The sequence below is a fragment of the Sciurus vulgaris genome, assembly GCF_902686455.1.
Source record: "Sciurus vulgaris genome assembly, chromosome: 12".
In the NCBI taxonomy this organism is placed as follows: domain Eukaryota; kingdom Metazoa; phylum Chordata; class Mammalia; order Rodentia; family Sciuridae; genus Sciurus; species Sciurus vulgaris.
Window position 1 is genome coordinate 53,470,483 of NC_136473.1, and position 20,730 is coordinate 53,491,212.

Sequence of the window (20,730 nt, forward strand, 5' to 3'; positions counted from 1 at the left end):
ATTCCTTTCCCTCCCCTCTTACTCCTGACTTGCTCTGCTCTATTAATCTTCTATTATTATTATTATTATTATTATTATTATTATTATTATTATTTTAAATTGTTGTTAGTCAGCATTTTGGTACTGTGACTAAAAGATCTGACTGGATCTGACAATTTCAGGGTAGGAAATGTTTATTTGGGGGCTCACACAGTTTCAGAGTTCTCATTCCACAAACAGCAGGCTCCATTCCTTGGGTTTCAAGGTGAGGCAGGACATCATGGTGCAAGAGTGTGGCAGAAGGGAAGCAGCTCACATGATGATCAAAAAGCAGAGCGAGCTCTCCACTGGACAGATACAAACTATATATATCCCATAGCCACACCCCCAATGAACCACTTCCTCCAGTCACAACCCACCTGCCTCCAGTAACCACTCAGTTAATCCCATCAGGGATTAATTCACTGATTCAGTTAAGGGTACAACCCAATTGTTTCTCCTCCAAACTTTCTTGCATTGTCTCACATGTGAGTTTTGGGGGGACACCTCATATCCAAACCATAACAATTGTGCATTATCATTGTGTTGTATTCATCCTTACACATAGCATAATTTGATAGATTTGGAGAGAATATATTCTGAAATAGGGAATGGAATGCTAAAAACTATTCTGACAGAAAGTACACAGAAGGTTAACATTTGCATTCGGGACTTGGGTAAATGGGAGACTTAATAATTCCACATACAGTTGGGTGCAGAGCAGCCAATAATCCCAGCAACTATAATCCCAGCAGCTCAGGAGGCTAAGGCAAAAAGATCATGAGTTCAAAGTCAGCCTCGACAATGGGGAGGTGCTAAGCAACTCAGTGAGACACTGTCTTTAATAAAACACAAAATAGGGCTGGGGATGTGGCTCAGTGGCCGAGTGCCCCTGAGTTCAGTTTCTGGTATCCCTCTCCCCACAAAATTATTCTACATAAATTGATCGTATCAATTATGTAAACTGAAAAGGAAGTAAGATTTGATTGTTTTAGCTTTATTCAAAATTACTGGCATGTTTTGGCAAAATCTGTTTTGTCTATGTGTAGAATAGCTCTATACAGGATTTTCCTTTAGTGTATAGGTATATTTCTTATTGAAGAATATTTCATTGTAGTATAGCTTTTTTCTCTTTTTATTGGTTCTTTCTAATTATACATAACATTAAGATTCATTTGACATAATTATAAAAGTATGGAATATAAACTTTAATTCAGTTCTCAGTACTCCCCCTTTCCTTCCCCTAAGGGGCTTTCAAACTTACAAGATGCAGGAATAGCAGTGGTAACAGGAAAACTTATAGCCATAAATCATACATTAAAACAGAAGATGCAGAAGAGACATTTGATAAAATTCAGGATACCATGATGAAAAAAAATTTAAACAAATCTCTTTCTCAGATTTTGATCATGTCAAGGATTCCCACATTCACCACTTTTATTCAACTGGAAGCCCTAGCCTGGAAATTAAACAAGAGAAAGAAATTAAGGGCATCCATTTTGGAAAAGAGGAAGTTAAGCTGTCACTGTTTGCAGGGAAACTTATAGCCATAAATCATACATTAAAACAGAAGATGCAGAAGAGACATTTGATAAAATTCAGGATACCTTGATGAAAAAAAATTTAAACAAATCTCTTTCTCAGATTTGGATCATGTCAAGAATTCCCACATTCACTGTTTGCAGGTCACATTATCTTCTATAAAGAAAACCCCAGAGGTTTCAAGATGGCGGCCTAGAGGGTGGCTGCATTTCATGTTGCTCCAGGACTCAGGATTCAAAAGAGGAAATATTGAGAGACTTGGGACCAACTCAAAGCAGCCGGGTGAGTCTCTCCCATTGGGGAGGCGTCCCGGATGGGGCGGTAGTCCCCGAACGCAGGGAACTTTGTGAAGTAGAGCTGCCGGCGAGACGCCCCTCCCCCCGCTGGAGAAGAAAACCCCAAAGACACCACCAAAAAAACCTAACAGAACTCATGAATGTATTACAAAACTGACAAACACATATCAGTGGCATTTTAATATAGTAAATGGTCTGAACTAGAAATCAAGAATGTAAACTCACTTATAAAAAATAGCTACAAAAATACCTAATAAATGTAGCCAAAAAAGTGAAAAGTTGCTACAAAGAAAATTATAAAACAGTGATGAAAGAGAAAACACTGTGAAGAGAATACAAAAAAAGACATACTGTATTCATGAACTGAAGAATTTCTAATGTAAATGTCCATATTACCGAAAAAAATGTACAAGATTCAATGCAATCCTTATCAGAATACCAATGACATTTCTTCTTAAGACTATATTAAAAACTCCAAAAACGTGTAGGGAACCATCAAAAACCTGCAAATAGTAAGAACCATCTTAAATAAAGAGAATAAAAATCTGGAGACACTAAACTACCCAATTTCAAAACATACTACAAAGTTGTAGTCATCAAAACAGCATGGTATTTGCAAACAGTCAGTCACAGAGATCAATGGAACAGAAGAGAAAGCCTAGAAGTAAATCGACACATTTATAACCAAGTGATTTTTGACAAAGATATCACGAGCAGACAGTGGAAAACAGTCTTTTCAATAAGTGGTGCTGGGAAAATTGGATAGCACATGTAGAAAAATGAAATTAGAACCCTCTCTTTAGTTACAAAAACCAGCTCTAAATGAATTAAAAAATTAAATGTGAGACCTGAAAATATGAAATTACTAGAAGAAAACACAGGGAAACACTTCAGGACACTGGAATGGATAAAGTTTTTTGAATAAGACCACAAGCACGGGAAACAAGATCAAAAAGATAGGATTACATTAAACTAAAAAGATTCTGCTCAGCAAAGGAAATAAACGGAATGAAGAGGCAACCTACTAAATGGGAAAAATATCCACAAACTCTATTTCTCACATGGGGTTAATATCCAGAATATATAAAGAATTCCCAAATCTCTACAGCAAAAGAATAAATAAGCCAACTTTAAAATGGGCTGGGGATGTAGCTCAGTGGTAGAATACTTGCCTAGCATATGCAAGGACCTGGGTTTGATCCCCAACCACCAGTGGCCAAAAAAATGCTCAGTTTCAATACTCATCAGGGAAATGCAAATCAATACGACAATGAAGTACCACCTCTTAAGAATGGTTATTATCAAAAAGACAAAAGTAACAAGTGTATGCTGTTAGTAGGAATGTAAATTAGGAGATCTATTATGGAAAACAATGTGAAAGTTTCTTTAAAACAAATTAAAACTACCATATGATCCAGAAATCTCACTCTCTCTCTCTCTCTCTCTCTATATATATATATATATATATATATATACACACACACATACAAAGGAAATGAAATCAGTAAGTCAAAGACATCTGCATACCTACCATTACTGCAGCACTTAGCACAACAGCTAGCCAAGAAATGAAAACAACTTAAGTATCCATTAACTGATGAATGGATAAACACAGTATATATACAACATGGAATACTATTCAAACATAAAAGAATGAAATCCTGTTATTCACAATATGAATGTAACTAGAGATCATCATGTGAAGTGAAATAAGTCAGGCAGAGAAAGACAAGTACCACAAGTTTTCATGTAAAATGTGAAAAAGTTAATTTCATAGAAGTTGAGAGTAGAAAAATGGATACCAGAGGCTGGGTAGAGTGGTAGGAAAGGGATGGTTGAAGAATGATTGTACAATGGGTATTATGGTACAGTTAGGAGTCAGAAGTTCTGGTGTGCTACTGCATAAGATGACGATAGATATGATAATTTACTATACATCATAAAAGCTAGAAGAAAGGATTTTGGAGATTTTCACCAAAAAAGATAATAAATATTTAACATAATTTCAACATTATACAATATAGTCATGTAGTAAAATAACACATAGTAGCCATACATATGGATGATTATTATGTTGTTATGTATAATTTAAAAAATAAATTTAAATTGAAAAAAGTAGTTACTTCATACTAGACAAAGGCACCAAAAACATACATTGGAGGAAAGATAAAACATACATTGGAGGAAAGATAGTTTCTTCAACAAATGGTGCTGGGAAAACTGGAAATCCATATGAAGTAGAATGAAATTGAACCCCTATCTCTCACCCTGCACAAAAATTCAACTCAAAGTGGATCAAGGACGTAGACATTAGACCAGAGATCCTGTGCCTACTAGAAATAGGCCCAATTCTCCATGATGTCAGTTTAGGAGCAAAATTCCTCAATAAGACTCCTAAAGCATAAGAAGTAAGAATCAAGAATCAATAAATGGGATGCTATCAAACTACAAAACTTCACAGCAAAGGAAGCAATTGAGAAGGTGAAGAGAGAGCCTAAAGAATGGGAAAAGATCTTTGCCAACTGTACCTCATATAGAGCATTAATCTCTTGGAAATATAAAGAACTCGGAAAACTTAACAATAAAAATGCAAATAACCCAGGCAAAGGAATTGAACAGACACTTCCCAGAAGAAGAAATATGATCAGTCAACAAATATATGAAAAAATGTTCAACATCTCTAGCAATTAAAGAAATGCAAATAAAAACTATACTGAGATTCCATCTCATTCCAGAAGGAATGGCAATTATCAAGAAAACAAGCAATAATAAATGTTAGTGAGGATGTGGGGAAAAAGGTACACTCATACTTTGTAAGTGGGACTGCAAATTGATGATATCACTCTGGAAAGCAGTATGGAGATTCCTCAGAAAACCTGGAATGGAACCACCATATGACCCGGTTATATCACTCCTCAGCGTATACCCAAAGGTCTTAAAATCAACACACTACAGTGATGCAGCCACGTCAATGTTTATAGCAGCTCAATTCAAAATTAAACAACAGAACTAACCTAGGTGCCCTTCAACAGAAGAACAGATAAAGAAAATACGGCATATAAACACAATGGAATATGACTCATCCATAAGAACAACGAAATTTATGGCATTTGCTGGTAAATGGATGGAAATGGAGACCATTATGCTAAGCGAAATAAGCCAAAAAAAAGGCCAAATGTTCTCTCTCATATGCAGATATTAATACACAATAAGCAGCAAGAAAGGAAGAACAGAAGTTCACTGGATTAGACAAAGGGGACTGAAGGGAAGGGAGCAGGGATGGGAATAGGAAAGACAGTAGAATGAATTGGACACAACTTTCATATATGAATAGATGACCAGTGTGATGACACATCACGTATAACCATAAGAATGGGAAGTTATATTCCATGTATTTATAATATGTCAGAATACACTCTACTGTCATGTATATCTAAAAAGAATAAAAAAAGAAAATCAATAAAAATATAATACATAAAACATGATGATCTCAATGGATGCAGAAGAAGCATTTGATAATATTCAAAGCCTTAATGTTAAAAAACAATCAATAAACAATATACAAAAGGGAACTTCCCCAACATGATTCAGGGCATGTATGGAAAGCCCACAGCTAACATAATACTCAATTATGAAAGACTGAAAATTTATCACTCACACCAGGAATAAGACAAGCAGGCCTGTTTTAAGCACTTTTACTTAACACAGAAATAAAGGTCCTAGTCTTAGCAATTAGTCAATAAAGGAAAATAAATCCAATTTGGATAGGAAGAAATAAATAATTCTATTCACAGATGATATGATCTTATATGTAGAAAATCCTAAAGATTCTATAGGAAAAAATTATTTAGAGCTAATAAACGTAAGTGCTGTTATAATAGCACAAATGAACTAATAAATGAAAAATCTACTCAAAGAAATCTATAGATTGAATGCAATCCCTACCAAAATATCAACAGTACTGTCTTCAGACCTAGAAAAATTAATCCAAAAATTCAAATAGAATCTCAAGGAATCCTTAATAATCAAAACAGTCTTGAAAAGAAATAGTTGAAAACTTACTTTTCCTGGTTCCCTAAACATTTCTACAAAACAAAAACAAAACAAACCTACAATAGTGCAGACTATTTTAAGAACAGACATAAAACAAAGTAATAAAAAGCCCAGAAATAAACCCTCACTGACTGATTTTCAACAAAGGTACAAACACCACTTAAAAGGGCAAAGGCTGGTCATTTAAACAAAGTGTTAAGAAAAGTAGCTATAGTCATGCTAAAGACTGAAGGTACACCCTTTACCTTCAAAAGTCAAAAAGGATCAAAGAACTAAACATAAAGCTAAAGCTAAATAATAAAACTCACAATTTTTAAAAAAAATCAGAGAAAATCTGCATGAGCTTGTATTTGGCAATGGTTTCTTTTTTAAAAAAAAATTTAAGTTGTAGATGAACACAATATCTTTATTTATTTATTTATTTTTGTATGGTGCTGAGGATTGAACCAAGTGCCTCACACACGCAAGGTAAGCACTCTGTCACTGAGCTATAGTCCCAGTCCTGGCAATGGTTTCTTAAAGATGACACCAAAGCACAGGCAACAAAAGAAAATAAAGATAAATAGGACTCTACAAAAATTAAAAACTTTTATGAAACAACAGACACTATCAAGACAATCAAAAGACAACTCTCAGGTGATAAAATATTTGCAAATAATTTATTTGACAAGGAATTAATATCTAGAATATTAATCATTAGAGAAATGCAAAACAAAACCACAGTGAAAGACCATCTTAATAAGTATTAAGATGGCTGCTCTGAAAAAAATAAAACAGGGCTGGGGATGTAGCTCAGTGGTAGAGTGCTTGCTTAGTATGCCTAAGGCTCCTAGGTTCAATTCCCAGTATGGGGCGGGGGAAAGGTGGGGGAAATGACAAGTATTGGCAAGAATATGGAAAAAGAACTCTTGTTAATTAATGGTGAAGATGCAAAATGGTGCAGTCACTGTGGTTTCTCAAAAATTGAAAACACAATTTATATGTGATCCTGCAATTCCACTTCTAGTTCTATACACAAAAGAACTAAAAGCACAGAGGCAAACAGATGTTGTTACACCAATGTTCATAACTATAAACAAAATATGGCATATATGTGTAATGGGATATTATTTGATCATAAAAGGAAATGAAACTCTGATACAGGCTAAACTTGGATAACACTGAAAACAAACATTGTGCTAAGTGAAAAAAGCCAGGTATAAAAAGACAAATATTACATAATTCCACTTACATGAGGCACCAAAAGTAGGGAAATTCACTGAGAGAGCAAGTATAATAAAGGTTACAATTGAATACAGCAGGAAGGGGATAGACAGTTATTGTTTAAAGAGTAGAGTGTTTCTGTTTGGGAAGATGAAAAATTCTAGAAATAGGGGTGTTGGTTTCACAATGTGAACGTACTTGAAATTACTGTCATATAGTTTTGATAAATTTCATGGTAAAGTATTCAGTAGTTTACCCTTTCTAAGGTTTCACTTTACAAAGGTTTTGTTTACCTGCAGTTTGACTGCAGAAAATTCCAGTAATTCATGTTTTAATAGGGAACAGTTCTTCATAGTATGATGAAATCTTGTATCCTCCCCTCCATCTAGCCCACTGCCTAACTTGCCCCATGAATACAAGTTATATATCCTATATCATCAAAAAGGTACTGTATCAAGGTGCTAAAATATATACTGGAGAAGACAGTCTTTTTAACAAATGGTGCTGGGAAAATTGGAAATACATATGTAGAAAAATAAAACTAGAACCTTGTACAAAAATCAACTCAAAATGGATAAAAGACATAGGAATTAGCCTAGAAACGATACATCACCTAGAATAAAACATAAGGTCAACACTCCAACATATAGGCACAGGAAATAACTTTCTCAATAGGATTCCTAAAGTGCAAAAAATATCCCAAGAATAAGTAGGAGAAAATCTTTGCTAGCTACTCTTCTAACAGAGGATTGATATTGAGAATTTATAAAGAACTCAAAAAACTTAACACCAAAAACCAAATAACCCAATTAATAAACAGGAAAGTGAATTAAATAGACACTTCTCAAAAGAATACAAATGGCTAATAAATAAATGAAAAAAATGTTCAACATCATTAGCAATTAGGGAAATACAAATGAAAATGACACTGAAATTTTATCTCACACCAGTCAGAATGGCTGTCATCCAGAATACAAATAATAACAAATGCTAGAGAGCACATGGGAAAAAAAATGACCACGTTTACACTGTTAGAGGTATTGTAAATTAATACAACCATTATGGAAATCAGAATGGAGGTTCCTCAAAAAGTCTGGGCATAGAACCACCATATGACCCAGCTATACCACTCCTTGGTATTTATCCTAAAGAATTAAAGTCATCATGCCACAGTGATACAAGCATACTCAGGTTTATAGTAGCCTAATTCATAAGCGCCAAACTATGAAATCATTCTAGCTGTCCATCAATGGATAAATGGATAAAGAAAATGTGGCGTATACATACAATGAGTTTTCAGCCATAACGAGAAATGAAATTATGTTGTTTGCAGGAAAATGAACAGAACTAGACACCATTATGTTCAGTGAAATAAGTCAAACTCAGAAGATCGAGGGTCATATGTTTTCTCGCACATGGGGTGGGGAAGATAGGAGTGGATCTCATGGAAATCAAGGGAACATCGGTAGAGGAAAGGGACCAAGGTGTTCAAGGTGTGAGAAGTGGGGAGGGAGAGGAAAATGCTAGGGAATGATATTGACCAAATTACAATGTTATATTATGTGCATGTACAGATATATGTAACAACAAATTCTACCGTATGTCCAACTATAATGCACCAGTAAAAAATGAGGAAAAAATAAAATAAAAATTTGGGCTGTAGTTATGGCTCAGTGAAAAAGAGCTTGCCTGGCACGTGTGAGGCACTGGGTTCGATGCTCAGCACCACATAAAATAGATAAATAGGGGCTGGGGCTGTAGCTCAGTGATAGAGGGCTTGCCTAGCATGTGTGAGGCACTGGGTTTGATCCTCAGTGTGGCTGGCAGAACCCGGGGCCCAGGGTTATGCCACATGCATCCAAAGATGGCGACTGGCAGAGAGCAAACAGCGTTCTGAATATGCATGGAGAAAGGCAGAACGGGTTTACAATTGGCTGTATGATAATCAGTTCAGCTGCCTAGCACGTGGACAGATATACTTTGTATGTATGCTCGAGAGAGTGACTGCTTGACCTTTAACAGGATTGGATGGACATATCTGGTTGCAACTGCTTATGCATGAGACTGCTTATATATTGAGGGTGTTATTGGAATGAACGGGAAGCTGCTTCATGAACTTCTAAAGAGTACGTGTCTTTTGTACTGCTGGTCAGGCCGAAAGCACGAGAAGCGGCTTTCCGTAGGCGGAGAAATTACAGAATTAAATAATATAATCAATGATTTAGACTTCAAGGACATATATAGAGTATCTCATTCATCATCAAGCGAATACACTTTCTTCTCAGCAGCACATGAATCCTTCCCTAAAATAGACCGTATTTTAAGCCACAAAACAACTCTCAGAAAATACAAAGGAACAGAAATACTGCCCCGCATTTTATCAGACCATAACAGAATGAAACTAGAAATCAACAATAAAATAAAAAATAGAAGCTACTCCAACACCTGGAGACTAAGTAGCATGCTATTGAATGATGAATGGATAAAAGAAGAAATGAAGATCAAGGAGGATATAAAAAAAAATAAAGATAAATGAGAACAGCAATATAATATATCAAAATCTCTGTGCAGCTATGAAGGCAGTGCTAAGAGGAAAATTCACTGCATTAAAAGAACAAAAAGTCAAAAAATAAATGACCTAAAGCCCTAGGTCATCTCAAAGCCCTAGAAAAAGAAGAACAAATCAACACCAAAAGCAGCAGAACACAGGAAAATGATTCTGGTAATTGCATACAAAAACGTTAAAAATATACAGCACCATGATCAAGTGGGGTTCATTCCAGGGATGTAAGCTTGGTTCAACATACAGAAATCAATAAATGTAATACATCACATCAACAGACTTAAAGACAGAGCTGAAATCAATAAAATTGAAACAAAAGAAACAATTCAAAAAATTGACAAAACAAAAAGTTGTTTCTTTGAAAAAAAAATTGATAAACCCTTAGCCACATTAACAAAGAGAGAAAACACAAATTACTAAAATTCATGATGAAAAGGAAATATCACAACAGATACTACTGAAATACAGAAGATAATTAGAAACTATTTTGAAAACATATACTCCAACAAAATAGAAAATGTTGAAGACACTGACAAATTTCTAGAGACACATGATCTATCCAAACTGATGCAGGAGGACCTACACAATTTAAACAAATCAATTTCAAGCAGTGAAGTAGAAGAAGGCAACAAAAGCATAACAACCAAGAAAAGCCTGGGACCAGACAGCCAAGTTCTACAAGACCTTCAATGAAGAACTAATACCAATACTTTTCAAATTGTTCCATGAAATAGAAAAGGAGGGGACCCTTCCAAACTCATTCTATCAAGTTAGTATCACCCTGATACCAGAAGCAGACAAAGACACATCAAGGAATGAAAACTTCAGAACAATATCCCTCATGAATGTAGATGCAAAAATTCTTAACAAAATTCTGGTAAATTGCATACAAAAACATTAAAAATACACAGCACCATGATCAAGTGGGGTTCATTCCAGGGATGTAAGCTTGGTTCAACATACAGAAATCAATAAATGTAATACATCGCATCAATAGATTTAAAGACAAGAATCATATGATTATCTTGTTAGATATAGAAAAAGCATTTGACAAAATACAGAACCCCTTCACACTGAAAACACTAGAAAAACTAGGGATAGTACGAACATACCGCAACATCATACAGACTATCCATGCTAAGCCCGAGACCAATACCACTCTCAATGGAGAAAAACTGAAAGCATTCCCTCTAAAAACTGAAACAAGGCAGGGAAGCTCTCTTTTACCACTTCTATTCAACATCATCCTTGAAACTCTAGCCAGAGCAATTAGACAGACGAAAGAAATTAAAGGGATATGAATAGGAAAAGAACTCAAACTATCACTATTTGCCAACAACAGGATTCTATATTTAGAGGATCCAAAAAATTCCACCAGAAAACTTCTAGAACTATTAAATGAATTCATCAAAGTAGCAGGATATAAAGTCAACACTTATAAATCTAATGCATTTCTATTCATAGGTCATGACTCCTCTGAAAGAGAAAATTAGCCTCAAAAAAGAAAATAACTTGGAAATCAATCTAACAAAAGAGGTGAAAGACCTCTACAATGAAAACTAGAGAGCACTAAAGAAAGACATTAAAGAAAACCTTAGAAGATGGAAAGTCTCCCATGTTCTTGGATAGACAGAATTAATATTGTCAAAATGGCCATACTACCAAAAGCGCTATATAGATTCATGCAATTACAATTAAGATCCCAATGATGTACTTCATAGAAAAAGAGAAAGAATCATGAAATTCATTTGGAAAAATAAGAGGCCCAGAATAGCCAAAGCAATCCTTAGCAGGAAAAGTGAAGGGGGAGGTATCACAATACCAGACCTTAAATTATACTACAGAGCAACAGGAACAACAACAGCATGGTTTTGGCACCAAAATTGACATGTAGACCAATGGTACAGAATAGAAGACACAGAGAAAAACCCACATAAGTACAGTTATCTTATACTAGACAAAGGTGCCAAAAACATACAATGGAGAAAAGATAGCCTTCTTCAACAAATGACCCTAAGAAAATTGGAAATCCATATGCACCAAAATGAAATTATACCCCTATCTCTCATTCTGCATAACACTTAACTCAAAATGCATCAAGGACATAGGAATTAGACCTGAGACCCTTCATCAAATAAGAGAAAAAGCAGGTCCAAATTTTCACCATATCAGTTTAAGACCAGAATTCCTTAACAGGACACCTAAAGCACAAGAAATAAAATCAAGAATCAATAAATGGGATGGATTCAAACTAAAAAATTTTTCTCAGCAAAGGAAACAATCAATAATGTGAAGAGGGAGCCTACAGAGAGGGAGAATATCTTTACCACACATACTTCAGATAGAGCACTAATCTCCACAATTGATAAAGAGCTCAAAAAACTTAACAGCAAAAATACAAATAACCTAATGAATAAGTGGGCTAAGGAACTGAGCAGACACTTCACAGAAGATATACAACTGGTCAACAAATATATGAAAAAAGCTTCAACATCTCTAGTAATTAGAGAAATGCAAACCAAAACTACCCTAAGACTTCATCTCACTCCAATTAGAATGGCAATTATCAAGAATATTAGCAACAATAGGTATTGGCGAGGGTGTGGGGAAAAGTTATACTGATACATTGCTGGTGGGACTGAAAATTGGTGCTACCACTCTGGAAAGCAGTATGGAGATACCTCAGAAAACTTGGAATGGAACCACCATTTGACCCAGCTATCCCACTCCTTGGTTTATACCCAAAGGACTTCAAATCAGAATACCGTAGTGACGCAGTCACATCAATGTTTACAGCAGCTCAATTCATAATAACTAAACTGTGGAACCAACCTAGATGCCCTTCAACAGATAAATGGATAAAGAAAATATGGTATATATACATAATGGAATATTACTTAGCCATTAATAAGAATAAAATTATGGCATTTGTATGTAAATGCATGGAGCTGGAGAATATCACGCTAAGTGAAATAAGTCAATTCCAAAAAAGCAAAGGCCAAATGTTTTCTCATGAATGCTGATACATAACGGGGAGAGTTAGTAAGGAAAGTATGAAGAAACATTGAACTGTGAAGAGAGGAGGGGAGGGGTCGGGTGAGAGGAAAGATGATGGAATGAGACAAACATCATTACCCTGTGTACATGTATGATTACACAACTGGTGTGACTCTACATTGTGTACCACCAGAGAAATGAAAAGTTGTACTCCATTTGTGTACAATGAATAAAAGTGCATTCTGCTGTCATATATAACTGAAATGAACAAACAATAAAAAAAGAAAACCCCAGAAATCTTCAGGGGCAGGAGGTAAGAAATTAATCATCTAAATTTTGCTAGCAATTAAATCCTAGTCAAGACTCTCCTTCAGACATCTCTTTCTTAAACAAAAACAAAAATATATACAACCAAAAGAAACAAACAAATGAAACCCTCAGTTAAGCAGAGCTCAGAGCTTTACTAAGATCTAGTTCTTCATACCATGTATGTTTTACTCCTTTTGTTTATGTTTAAAAACATTAGTTCTGGTCATTATAAAGGAAGAATGATGGCAAGAGGGGTCTGAGTGATTTTAATTACTTTAATACTAAGGTTGTGAGATTGAGTGAACTTGATATATAGTAACAAAAAAAAAAACAAAAACAAAAAAAAAACAGATTATCATGTTTGTGGGGGAAAAACTATTATATAATCAGTATATGTATTTACTTGAGATAAAACACATGTGCACCCATATGCTCTGGAATTAGCTGGCTGATTCAAAAGCAGAAGGTTTTACAGAGAATAAATCTCCTTTTACCCCACAACTCCTATTCTGCAAAAAACTAACTGTTCTCACAAAAGGACTACCAATCCACACAGTGGAAAATGCCTTCCACTAACCTGTACATTTCTTATTTTAATAAAACATTATCTACCTCTGCATCCATATGACACTTTTCTTTTGTTACTACGAGGAATTTAAGAATGATAATGATCTCCATGGGCTTGGCCTACTACACAGCTGTTTTCTGAAGGATGTAATTTCTTTGTGATTAAAAAAATAAAAATTTTTAAAAAGGCAAATGTGTTAGTCAGTTTTTCATTGCTGTAACTAAACTACCTGACAAGAACAATTTAGAGAGATGGGTGTGGTGGCACACACCTGTAATTCAAGTGACTCAAAAGACTGAAGTAGTTGGAAACTAACCTCAGCAGCTTAGCAAGACCCAATCTCAAACAATAAGGGCTAGGATATATAAAGCTCAGTGGTAAAGCACCAATGGGTTCAATCCCTAGTACCAAAGAATTAAAAACAAAACAAAACAAAACAAAACAAAACTAAAAGTTTATTTAAAGTTCATGGTTTCAGAAGTTTAGTCCACAGTCAGGCAACTCCATCACTCTGGGCCCGAGATGAGGAGAACATCATGGCAGAGAGGCATGGCAAAAGAAAGCTGCTCACCTTATGGCAGCCAGAAAGCAGAAAGAGAGAGGGAAGAACTAAGAGTACAAGATATAATTCCCAAGGGCACATCCCCAGTGACCTACTTCCTCCAGCTATGCCCCCCCCCGCCCCGCCTACAGTTACCATCCAGTACAGAAGTCCTTTTGAGTTATTAATCCATCAAATGGATTAATCCACTGATGAAGTAATAGCTCTTATACTCTCATAATCTCACCTCTAAATATTCCTGCATTATCTATCCCATGAGCTTACTGGGAAATATTGCATATCGAAACCACAACAGGAAATAAAGTGATAAACTTCACCTTTTGAAACTGTCATCTGAACCAGTAGTAAGATTGTAAACTAAAATGAACTCACTAAGCCACTGCATGTAAGAGCAATAGGTTTTTGTAATTTGTACCAAGACTTTTTAGATCACACCAACAACCTAAAATGATAAAAGAGAATTTTAAAACAAATGTATAAATTCAAGATTCCTATTCATATTTTTCCCTAAGTGCCTAATAGGAAATATTTCTAAAAACCTCTCTTTATGAAACAGAATAGAAGGGCCCATTACTCCTGAGCAGTCCATTTTCTTTTCTTTTTTTCTCTCATCTCTGTCAGCCACATATGGCCCCCAACTCCTGTGGCTGCTAGAAGATTTTTGCTGTGGCAGCATCAGCCTCAGTAGCAGGTTCATCCCACAAGACTCCACCATCACAGGCTCTGTGGATGAGTCTACCGTTCTGCAGCCCACCATCTATCCTCAATCTATTCTGTAAGAAGCCCCTCCCCAATCCATGACTAAGTAAAAAGTCTGCAATTAGCTGGCAAAACACTGTGCATATATTGGGTCTGAGTCTACCTTCTGGTCTGTATAAGCAGGTTTCCCATACACTTGCTAGAACAGGTCAAGTACTGTTTCCCCTCATGCTGCAATGAAGCATCTCTGGGATGGTCATATTTTGCCTATTCAAGATGTCTACATCAAGTACAGATGTCTGAACTGGTTACACTAAGAGCAGAGAGCAGGCAACACTATGAAAGTGGCCTGGGCTAGCAGTACCAAAGGTTGTTAACATTCAAACAACAGAGAGAGACAAAGAGCAATGGAGAGCTGTTAGCTGTGGCTCCTGGAAGAGCTCCAGAAAACTAAGAGCTGCTAGTATTTAAGGCTCTGAGTTACTAACACTCAAAGGAGCTGTAGTTCACTTACTATGAGTTCTATCTGAATTTAGCAATCTACCTCTCAGTCAATTGGTAACATTTAGACACCATGTATTTCTGAAAATTAAAAAAAAAAAAAAAATTAAGGTTGCATTTCAGCTAAGAACTCTATCTCTTTACTGTAGTCTTTTATTTATAACAGAAAGCATTTATTGACCACGTACTATATATTAGACACTATTTTAAGAACTTCATATATATGAATAGAATTCACATACACATACATAAATTGTTTTCAACCACAAAAATTTTGTAAGTTCAGGCTGGGGAGATAGCTCAGCTGGAAGAGTGCTTGTCTTGCAGGCACAAGGCCCTGAGTTCGATCCCCAGTACCACTAAATAAATAAATAAATAAATAAATAAATAAATAAATAAATAAAATTTTGTGAGTTCTAGGAAAGAGACATAAACATTATGGCCCCAATTATAGAAGATTTCCATTTTATAGATTATAAAATGACTTAGTCCATTTTTTAATTCCTTCATGTGTAACTATGCACTGCATATATGAGAAAGCGGGAATAAAGACAAAAAGTTCCTAATCTCAAAGAAGCAAAAACAAATAAGACAACTTCACTGACAATGAGATGAAAAAACAAAAAGAAAAGCTTTATGGAACAGTTTTAGGGTGGGTTCTTTAGGATGGGTGGTAAGGGGAAATATCTCAGAAGGTGACATATGCTTAAAACATATTCAAAAATTCAACCCTGCTGTATAATTAACTTGATCTGGAACAAATAATGAAATATACTCAGAAAAAAAATTTATGTGTTTTAAATCTCCACCCTCATTTGTACTGTTACTACAAAATAATAAATCCACAGCTGTGCTTTTCTTGGATTCCTACCAAAATACTTATTCCATGCTCATGGAACAAACTAAATATTGAGAAAATTTTTGCTCTCATATACTCATGATTATTTTGGAATGAGTGCTCCAAATTTCACCTTTACTGTCTGCTACATTCATTATGAATTCTTTTTTAAAAGTAGTTAAATATGTATCAATAACAAATATAATTTACAACTCTAACCTGATATAGCATTAACAATACAAAAACACACTTTTCATAAAAACAAGTAAAGATGACATTCCAAATACTGAGCCATGTATTCTGTATCCGATTTTACTATATATTTTCACAAAAGATATGAATTTGATGAGAAAAGCAACAATTTAATAAGACATTCCTTCATAAAAATCATTTTATAACATGCTCAAAGAAAATAAGAGAAAACAAGTTATACTTTTACATAGATTATTTAGGTATTAAATGCTCTTGCCATGTTTTCTCAGCAAGTTTATAAAAAATGTAAAGTAAGACTTGCTTTCCTTTATCAAACTGTATAACTCTTGTTGGGCACAGTGGCACATGCCTATAATCCCAGAGATTTAGGAGGCTAAGGCAGGAGGATCACAAGTTGGAGCAGTTTAGCAGTTTGGCAAGGTCCTAACAAGCAATTTAGTGAGACCCTGTCTCAAAATACAAAATAAAAATAAAAAGGGCTGGGGATGTGGGTCAGTGGCAAAGCGTCTCTGGATTCAATCCCCAGGTACTGGAAAACAAACAAACAAACATAAAACCAATATTGTACAACTTATTAAAACATAATTTTGTTGTTTTACTCAACAAACCAATTAAGACTTAAATTCAAACAGGTACCTTCTCTGCACACTTTACTAGGTTCTTACATTTTCATTCTTCTGTTTAATTATTAATATTAAAACAAGCATGTAAGAAATTTTTCCCTTATGAAATCCAAAGTAAAAATCTTTAATCATGAATCTAGTAGTAGTAAATAAGAACAACCTATATTCAAACCTGGGACTCTAGCTACTGAGAATTAGGCTTTTTCCACAACCATTATATCCTTTATCTCTTTCCTAATTATACTTTAAAATGATATGGATGATAATAATTCCTAAGCCTCATATTTGGCTGACGAGTTTGAGAATGACTGAAAAGCAATATATTTTTACCTAACAACATTTTCCAATGCTCTTTTTTGAGCAATAAATGCTGACAATTTCATGCAAAATTCAGTCTTTCAATGTACCTCTTAGCCTCCTGATTGGACACCAGCAAGCCCCAAGATTCTCTGACAAATCCACAGAATTTTAATCAGTAATTAAAACCACAGACCCAAAATCAGCTAATTTAGAAGAATAAGGCAAATTTGCTAAGTTAGGGTACAGCAAGAATTAGAAACATCAGATCTGAAAAATTTATAAACTATTTCTAGGTTCACTGAACAATGATGAACCTGAACAACCTTGTCAGGTCACAAAGCACTAGAAGCAAGAAAAAGTGCACTAAGCTATCTCAAAAGAATAGGAAACAAACTACAGGAAGGAGTGACAATGTGAAGAAAGCAGTATGAGTTCTGAAAGTCAAATGTTTTTGATTTACCCTTCTTAGCTCTATATGACAACAATTTTTATTTCTGCCAGATTTCTACAACTGATTTTAGCATATCCCATCTCACCTGCCCTTTAAAAATGTCTGTTTATTTTTGATACATTTTCTCATGCACTATACATCAACTGTTTGGGAGGTCAGTATAAATAATTTTCATTAGAGTATCAATGATACAGAAGAAAACTGAAATGAAACTTCAAAGTGTAGAAAAACTAAAGTCTAAAGAGTATGTTTTAAGCAAGAATGTACTTTATGACTGTCAAAAATTCATTTTATAATAATACCATACTAATCACTAGTCTAAATTATGCAATTTTTCTTTTTTACCCTCACAAAAAATTATCATGCTTGTAAATATAAGCAGCACTGTGTAACAATACTGTGACAGTGGAAATATTCAACATCTAAAATGTCTAGTTCACTAGGCAAATTGGGTACTTCAATATAACTAATGCAAACTGAGAATATTAATTTTTATTTTATTTAACTTTAATTTTCATTCTAATATTCACACATGCCATGTAGCTACTTTTGCTACTCCAGTTCTACAAACAAATCTCATGAGTATCTATATTAAGGAAGGCATATAAACCTGGAAAATAAGCTGATAAAATAATTTATGTTGGAAAGAAAAAATGCAATCTTATCAAATAAGCACAAAGAGCTTTATATTTTCATTTACAAAGGGAGCATTATAATTTTCAAATAAATTAGTAATGTCTTGGTTAAAAGCTTTCAATAAACATTTTGACTGTCACTGAATCTTTAAGTCTATTCTTTCATATATTATACTTCTTTAGGTTAACCATGCTTAAAGTAATTATGTTCATCATTACCAGGATACCATGAGGTAACAAATAGTTCACCAGAGATATTTTGTACTGCGATAATCTCTGAGCAAATTAATACAAAAATTTTGTTAAGAGAGGAACTCTCCAGGCACAGTCAGCCTAAAGAATTTTGACATTATTTCATTTGAAGAAGAGCTTCTGCAGTTTTGAGATTTAAAAAAAGCAGCTAAAATAAATAAAAGATGATTGGTGTTAACTGCTAATAGAAAGAAGCATTCCAAGTGTCCATGGACAGATGAATGGATAAGCACAATATAGTATGAACAGAAAATATTATTCATTCTTAAAAGGAAGGAAATTCTGACCCACCCTATAACATGGATCAATCTCAAGAACATTAAGTGAAGTAAAATTAGCCAGTCACAAAAAGGTAAGTACTATATGATTTCACTTATATGAGGTACAAGAAGATTATTTTAGCTTTATCATGAAAATATATATGTATTTTCTAATCCCTCACCTGGATGCCTTCAGCTTAGCTTAGATTGAATGGGTTGACAACATGATAGTATATAGGGACAAGGAGAGTGGGCTCCAACTTTGAAGATTAAAGATTCAAACTAGAACAGATATCAGACCACAAGAAAAACAGGCATAAGACCCAGAGAATTTAGAATGATTTAGAATGTAGATATTTGACTGGATTACAAATTGGGCTCAAGAAGAAAGGAAAGGACATGTCAGATATCAGAAATTCTAATCACAAAAGGAACCAGAGAGAGGGAGGAGGGGCAAGGGAGAGAAATACTTGGGAATGATATTGACCAAATTATTTTGTTATATTGTGTACATGAACAAATATGTAACAAAACCTACCATTAAGTACAACTATAAAGAAACAATTTAAAAAATGTGAAAAAAATTCTATTTATAAAAACTGACCCTAGAGAAGTAAAGAAATGGTTGTCCAAGATAGTATTCTTTGATGAAATAGTTCTATCCCTCACATTATATATTTGAGGGGTAGAAGATGTTAACTCAGAATTAACCTACTATCCATTAGCAAAAAAAAGTCAGACTCCTTAATGAATTACATTCTGAATATTATTCACAATCATTACTAGACCTGCTTCTGGGGCCACCAAACAGTCTTTCCCATCTCTGGTCCCAGGCCACACTCCCCAAAGTTCTAAATTTAATTTTATTTACCCTTTGCTTAACTACACTCTAGTTCTTCCTCTATTTATAAATTTTGAATCCTTAATTTATAACAGTAGATCCTGATCATTCTGGAATTGTTATTCACCCCTTAAAATCACAGGGAAAAATCATGTTCTCTCACCTCAACCACAGACTGTTATTTTTATTGAATCAAGCCCAATTTGGAATTCATAGATAAAGGACAGGGAATAGTGAAAGCAGAAGGTAATGAAATGTAAAATTTAAAATAAATAGCTCATTCCTGGATTTGCTACTAAGGGAAATAACAGAACTTCTTGATTAGAGAAACAGTATGTTTCCTTAAATAGTTCTTCAGCTTAAAATATTTTTTGAAAAAATTAATTTTCCATTTTTTCTTTAAAATTAGACACAAAGAGTCACACACACACACCTGTCCCAAAGAAGGGAAAACTCAGTGTCATCAGTGTCAACTTTGTTGGCAAGCTATTTATAGAAACACTGAATGCAGCATTACTACTGAAATAGAAAACAGAAAAATTCATTTTTTTAACTGTCATTTGTTTTATGAAACGGGTTGCTTGGAAAATATTTCAACAACACTGCTGTTGAAAAAAACTTGCAACTTGAAACACAATCTCAAATAAGAGCAAATACTGGTATCTACAATTTACCTCCAAATACGTAAAACAAAAGAGACTGAAAACTAAAATGATATGGATAAATAACTAAACAGGTGATAAATCTTTATGATGGAATCAAGACAGTGGGCATATAAATAGTCACTATGAAAGTTTTTCAATTTTCCTACATGTTTGAGAATTTCATTTTAAAAATCTAGAACATGTAAAAATCACCGCCCCTGTATAAAAAAAAATTCAATATCTTATTTCCCAAATTAACGTCACTGAAAAGAGAGAATGAAACAACAAATAATTTAAAAAGTAAAAATGCTAAGAACACTAAAATCTAAGGGATGTGCACAAAGCTACACTGAGAAAAAAAT

The 20,730-nt window shown here is 34.4% G+C and overlaps 1 protein-coding gene and 1 long non-coding RNA gene across 11 annotated transcripts in view; one reads left to right on the forward strand and one right to left on the reverse strand.

The window, feature by feature from the left end:
* CEP170 (centrosomal protein 170) overlaps nt 1-20,730 on the reverse strand; it is a 127,909-nt gene that overhangs the window by 98,856 nt on the left and 8,323 nt on the right. The gene's annotated exons all lie outside the window — the stretch shown is intronic.
* Nucleotides 1,560-5,025, forward strand: LOC306641234. The gene is made up of 3 exons (XR_013758082.1): nt 1,560-1,736; nt 1,965-2,127; nt 4,541-5,025. It is a non-coding gene; the product is annotated as an uncharacterized lncRNA (long non-coding RNA).